The sequence below is a fragment of the Lontra canadensis genome, unplaced genomic scaffold (assembly GCF_010015895.1).
Source record: "Lontra canadensis isolate GAN:19392208 unplaced genomic scaffold, GSC_riverotter_1.0 scaffold162, whole genome shotgun sequence".
Lineage (NCBI taxonomy): Eukaryota > Metazoa > Chordata > Mammalia > Carnivora > Mustelidae > Lontra > Lontra canadensis.
In genome coordinates this window covers 84,298-90,297 of record NW_022631156.1, presented here as the reverse complement: position 1 = coordinate 90,297, position 6,000 = coordinate 84,298, and positions in this window count along the sequence as shown.

Sequence of the window (6,000 nt, the reverse complement as noted above, 5' to 3'; positions counted from 1 at the left end):
GCAAAGTTTAGAAAGCTCCTCCTCAGACAGAGATACAGATCCAGAGACTGAGAGACAGAGATAGAAAGAGTCCAAACTGAACGCTTTCCCGTATGGCCACAATTATCACAGGGCAACTTAAGCATATAGACCATATAGACCATATAGAGTGTGCATTAAGACATAGTCCAAAAAAATTTAGATGTAACCCTATAATGCATACTTCATTCCCATCATAGTGAAAGAACAGACAATTATTATTATAACATAGCCACTCTTCCACAGAAACATCCAATGAGATAACCTCTTCAAATTTCTTATTCTTTTTTTTTTTTTTTTTAAGATTTCACTTATTTATTTGGTAGAGAGAGAGAGAGAACACAGGCACAAGCAGAGGGAGTGCCAGGCAGAGGGAGAAGCAGGCTCTCTTGGGATCATGACCTGAGCTAAAGGCAGACGCTTAACCAACTGAGCCATCCAGGTACCCTCAAATTTCAAATGACCGGACCCTTTTTAGTTGTTCCCATCACTAAGAGACAAGACAGAAAAGTGGATTTGAATATTAAAAGAACTACAAAGTATGAAAAAATAAGTAAGTACTATTTTGCTTTTAAATTTAGTCCCTTCAATGTACTTGCTTCTAACTTGGGATGTTGTTTAGCGCCAAAAATGTGACCTCTGGAAAGCAGGCAACTAACTCCTCTCTATCAATGACTAGCTAAGGTACCTGGGTCACCTCAGACTCCCCACTGGTAGCATTATAAATGGAATATCCCATCATAAGACTTATGGGCTATTGTAAACATCAATTTACAATACCAAGTACAAATCAAGTTTAGTTTTAACATTGCTATTTCCTGAAGAAAAATTATTCATTTTAAAATTAGCCATTTTTGTAACACCAGAGTTACAAAGCAGCCATTTGGGGTTTTTTGTTTGTTTGTTTTTGTTTTATTAACATGTAATGTATTATTTGCGGGGTACAGGTCTGTGAATCATCAGTCTTATACAATTCACAGCTCTCACCATAGCACATACCCTCCCCAATGTCCATCCCCCAGCCACCCGATCCCTCCCATCACTCTCCCCTCCAGCAAATCTCGTTTGTTTCATGACTAAGAGTCTCTTGTGGTTTGTCTCCCTCCAGATCCTATCTTGTTTCATGTTTTCCTTCCCTACCCACCAAGCCCCCTGCCCTGCCTCTCAAATTCCTCATATCAGAGAGATCATATGATAATTGTCTTTCTCTGATGGACTTATTTCCCAAATCAGCCATTTGAATACTTGAAAATTTTAAATTCTCTGTTAGTTATACAAAAATCTTTTAAACTATTATTTAAAGTTAAAATGAGATGGGAGAAATTAACTTAAAGATCCAAAGAACTAAAATATATCCCTCAGCAAATATGTGCTGCAAAATTCCAGGTGGCACTTACACGAGTCTTCATATTTCTTTCTCAAAAATTTCAAAACCCCACCTATGTTCCTGGAAATGGTTGGATTTTTCTACTTTTTTTTCTATTTTTTTAAAGATTTTTATTCATTTATTTGAGAGAGAACAAGACTGAGAGAAATCACAGAGGGAGAGGGAAAATCCAACTCACCACTGAGCAGGGAGCCCATTGCGGGGCTCGATCCCAGGACCCCAGGATCATGACCTGAGCTGAAGGGAGATGCTCAACTGACTGAGCCATACAGGTGCCCCTCTACTTTTTAAATATCTGTAACTGTTACTTCCATTTTATGAAAAATAAAAGTTTGGAGTTTCCTTTCTTCATATAATAACAAAATACTGGTTTTTTTTTTTTCCAATAATGCAGACAACTTTTTTGGTATTATTGCAAAATTGAATATGATCCTCAGAATCATTCCCTAAAGACAGACTATTTCTGGACCCTTAAAGAGTAAGCATCATGGGAGTAAATACAATGTGTATTTATATCATAAGGTCTTCCTAGATTCCCATTAGAAAAATCAATAATTTCAGAAGGTGACCTCCTATAAAATGGACTATTGCTGTGTTTGTCTTAGAGAAGAGGCGTAGGAACAAAGTCATTAAAGCAAAGCTTCAACCATTTGATCTGACAGTGTAGGAAATGAATCTCCTTTACCTGAATGCCTATGAAAGAGGTTCACATTCCTTTTCTTTGAATTGTTTGTGCAAGAACTTTTGCTTTTAGGAATAAGAAGATGCACCTGTTATGTTAAATAGCAAGACTTTTGGACAATGTCCAGGCAGAATTTTGATCTGGGGCATGTGAAAACCAAGTCATATTTTCTAAGTGAGTTACCTAAGCCATCACTGAACAAACCCATGAGGAATGTTGCAGAATTGAGCCTTGCTTTAGACAGACCAATAACATCTTTATCCTGAAAGAGGAAATCTTGGACACTGTATTAGCTACAAATGGAATTGGTCCCCTAATTGTTTCCCTTTTAAAAAATGTCAAGTAGGAGTAATGGTCTTATTGGCATTCTGTGTAGCTCTGGGATACTCCACGGGGAGGAGAGAATATAGACTGCAGTGCTGGGCAAATTCCATGCTATAGAATTACATTCATCCTGGAGTCCACAACACACTAGACAGACCTAGTCATCACTCTAACAGCGTATGAAGTCATGGTCATGGGTTAGTGAACCATCTCACCAACAGAGTCTTCATTGGGATTCTCTTTGGCCCCCTACATATATATATTTAATGAGAAACAAAACTTTGCCTTCTGAAGGTAAAATCTTTGGCATATTAAATAAGTGATCCTTTTCCAGTTATAAAATACACATAAATATACAAGAGTGAAAAACTGAGTTTCAGTTCCATGGATATAGAGTTTCTGTTTTGTAACAAAACATTGGTTTCTGCCTTCTCTCTGCGTCCCTTCACACAAATGTTTCAAAACATTTGAAATCTAGAATAGTCTAGATTTGTTCTAGACATAGTTAACACTAATGTACAATACACTCAAAAAGCATGAAAAAGTAAATTTTAGGTGATATGTTTTTGATCACAGTAAAAAAGATAATAAAAGTACAGAGAATATTGTAACAAACACTAAGGTAGATGTTACCTAGATGTAACAAATGTTAAAAATGTCACATAGCTTTTTCAGTTTTTCTGAAGCAAAATGTGATTGAAGTTGCTGAATTCCTCATAGAATCCAATGGTTTATGCTTTTTACCTTCTTCCAAGTTAAATACAATCCCAAAGTAGGTATCAATATGTTCATCCATGTTCTTATAATTTTATTCTAAATGTGTGTAACCTTAAGTACTAAATGCAATATACATTAAATGCATTATACTTAAAGAAGTATTCAATAACATAACACTTTTGAAGATACCAGAGAAATCAAAACAAATAAAACTTCCAATTATAAATTATGAGGAATTGCTGTCTTAACTTTCTAGGTTTTTAAGCTGTCTTTTGGCTCTATCTCCTGGATAATTACCACGTTATTTTTTTAAACTTCTTGGGCAGTATGTTACTTTTCCTAGGGCTACAAACAAAACATCACAAACTGGTCTGTTTAAGCAAGAGTTAGTATTATTACTACTTTTTTTTTTAAGAGAGAGAGAGAATCTTTATTTTTTAAGATTTAATTATTTATTTTGGAGAAATAGAGATGGAGGCAGAAAGAGAGAGAGAAGGGAGTATCAGGCTGACTTTGTGCTGAGCCTGGAGCCCGATGGGCTGGATCTCCCGACCCTGAGATCACCACCTGATCAGAAACCAAGAATCAGACACTTAACTGACCAAGCCACCCCAGTGCCCCTAAGCAAGACTTATTTATTGTCTCACAGGTCTGGATATTAGCAGTTGGAGTCTCAGCTATGGGCAGTGCTGTTTCCTTCCGAGGGCCCTGGGGAAGACCATTCAGAGCCCTGCTCCAACCACTGGTGGTCCATCAGAAACAGGCAGTGCTCCTTGGCCTGGTGACACCCTGCCCCAGTCTCTGCCTTCTCTCTGCATCCCTTCATACCATCCTCCTTCTCTGCATGCCTCTGTGTCCAAAGGACCCTTTCTGTAAGGGCAGCAGTCCTCTTGAGTTAGGGCCCACTCCAGTGATCTCATTTTCCCTTGATTACCTCTGTAAACCCTAATTCCAAATAAGGTCACATTCTGAGACCCTGGACCTTCAAGATATTCAGCTCATAACAGCCATATTGAATTACTCCATAATTACATAAGAGCAATTAGCTCAGGGCTGACAGTTAATGGATTAGATCTCAAATACTAAGGCATATGCTCATTATGGGGACCACCTTTAAATGTCACCAAAGTTCTCTGCCTGCCATGGGACATTTAGAGGTTTGCAAAGGGCATTTTCTCACCTATCATCCATCCATCCATCCATCCATCCATCCATCCATCCATCCATCTGGAAAATCTTTCAGAAGCAGAGAATATTTTATTCCAAGACATTTTTCTCCCCTAGAGGGTCAGGGGATGGATATGTGGTTGAGGTGGTCAGGGTGGAGAGAGCATCGATAGAGGTCCACTCTTCCCAAATCTCACTGTCTTCAGGATGCCTGTCAGGAGTTACACTGTGGCAAGGAAACCAGATGGATAAAAAACAGCCACACAATTTATGATCCATTGGTCAAAGAAGAACTACGAGTTAAGGAACTCAGTCTTCAATTCAATTCAATTATGCATTAAAGTAATAATTATCCAAGAAATTAACATCAAATGCTTCTAAATGATGAAAATAGAATAGGCTTTTAAAATGTCATTTTTAAAAATTAAGGCATAAAACTTTTTACGTTAAATCACATTTTTCTCTATTTCTCTCCTGCTTCAAATGCTGGAGCCTATATGGGAATGCAGTTTTCACACACACTTTTGTGTAATGTGATGGAAGACTCTTTTCATTTGTGTAAAGCTTTTACTGAGTTGCTAAAAAAGCATTGTGCCTGTATGAATTCTTATACAAATGCATGATTTTGATTTCACTTAGATAATTGTATGTAATTTATTTCATAAAAGGTTTACTGAAGGTTATAAAAATGTATGCTTTCTTAAAAAATGATTTTTATTTATCTGACAGAGAGAGGGAGCATGAGAGGGGAGTGGGGAGGAGCAAAGGGAAAGAAAAGGAGACTCCCCACAGAGTAGGGAGGGAGCCTCAATTGGCCTCAATCCCAGGACACTAGGATCATGACCTGAGCGGAAGACAGACGCTTAGCTGACTGAGCCACCCAGGCATCCCCACAAAATGTAAACTTTTTACATTGTAGAGACATGGTCAGGTTCTTTGACAATGAACAAAGTTATAAAAACCCTACACAGATATTGTAACAGAGGTGAGTATAATTGCACAAAATAATTAAATTGAAATTATTTTTATCATAATCGATAATAATCACTAGTAGCTACTCATTCTTAAGTGGCAAATAAATTACAGAATAGTTAATGTAACTAAAATGGATCTTTCTCAAACTTAGTGACATTGTATCTCACTAGCTTCTATATTACAAGAAACAGAGATGCTCACAAGATGATATTACTATTTCACCAATGAGCTTGGCCTTGAATCTTGATCACCCTCAGACACAGATTGTCTATTTGTAAAATGAACCAATTGAACTGAAGGATACCTAGCTCCTTCCTAGTCCTTTTGTTTAGGGGAAAGCAGAACTCCGAGGCTACATTCTTTCAGCTTCACTCACTTTATCCAAGCAGCTAACTTCCATCCATCCATGATTCATTCATCAAGTATTTAAATTATTACTGTGTGTCCGGCACTGTGCTGGAAGCCAGGAACAATATTTTGAACAAGACACATGGCGTCCTTTCCACTTGGAAGGTCTCTCCGTATGAACACAGGCTACCAGTTCTACTTGAGGCTTTGCTCTTTCACTCCTGCTCCAACAATCAGACCATCAATTACACCAGCAAACAGAAGGTCGTTGCTCTAAACTTACATCAGAGTTTAGACACGGCCCACTGCGAACACCTGCTCTGCTCGAGAAAGAAATCTGTGTCAGTCTCCAGATCAGAGTAATGTTGCTTTCACTGACATC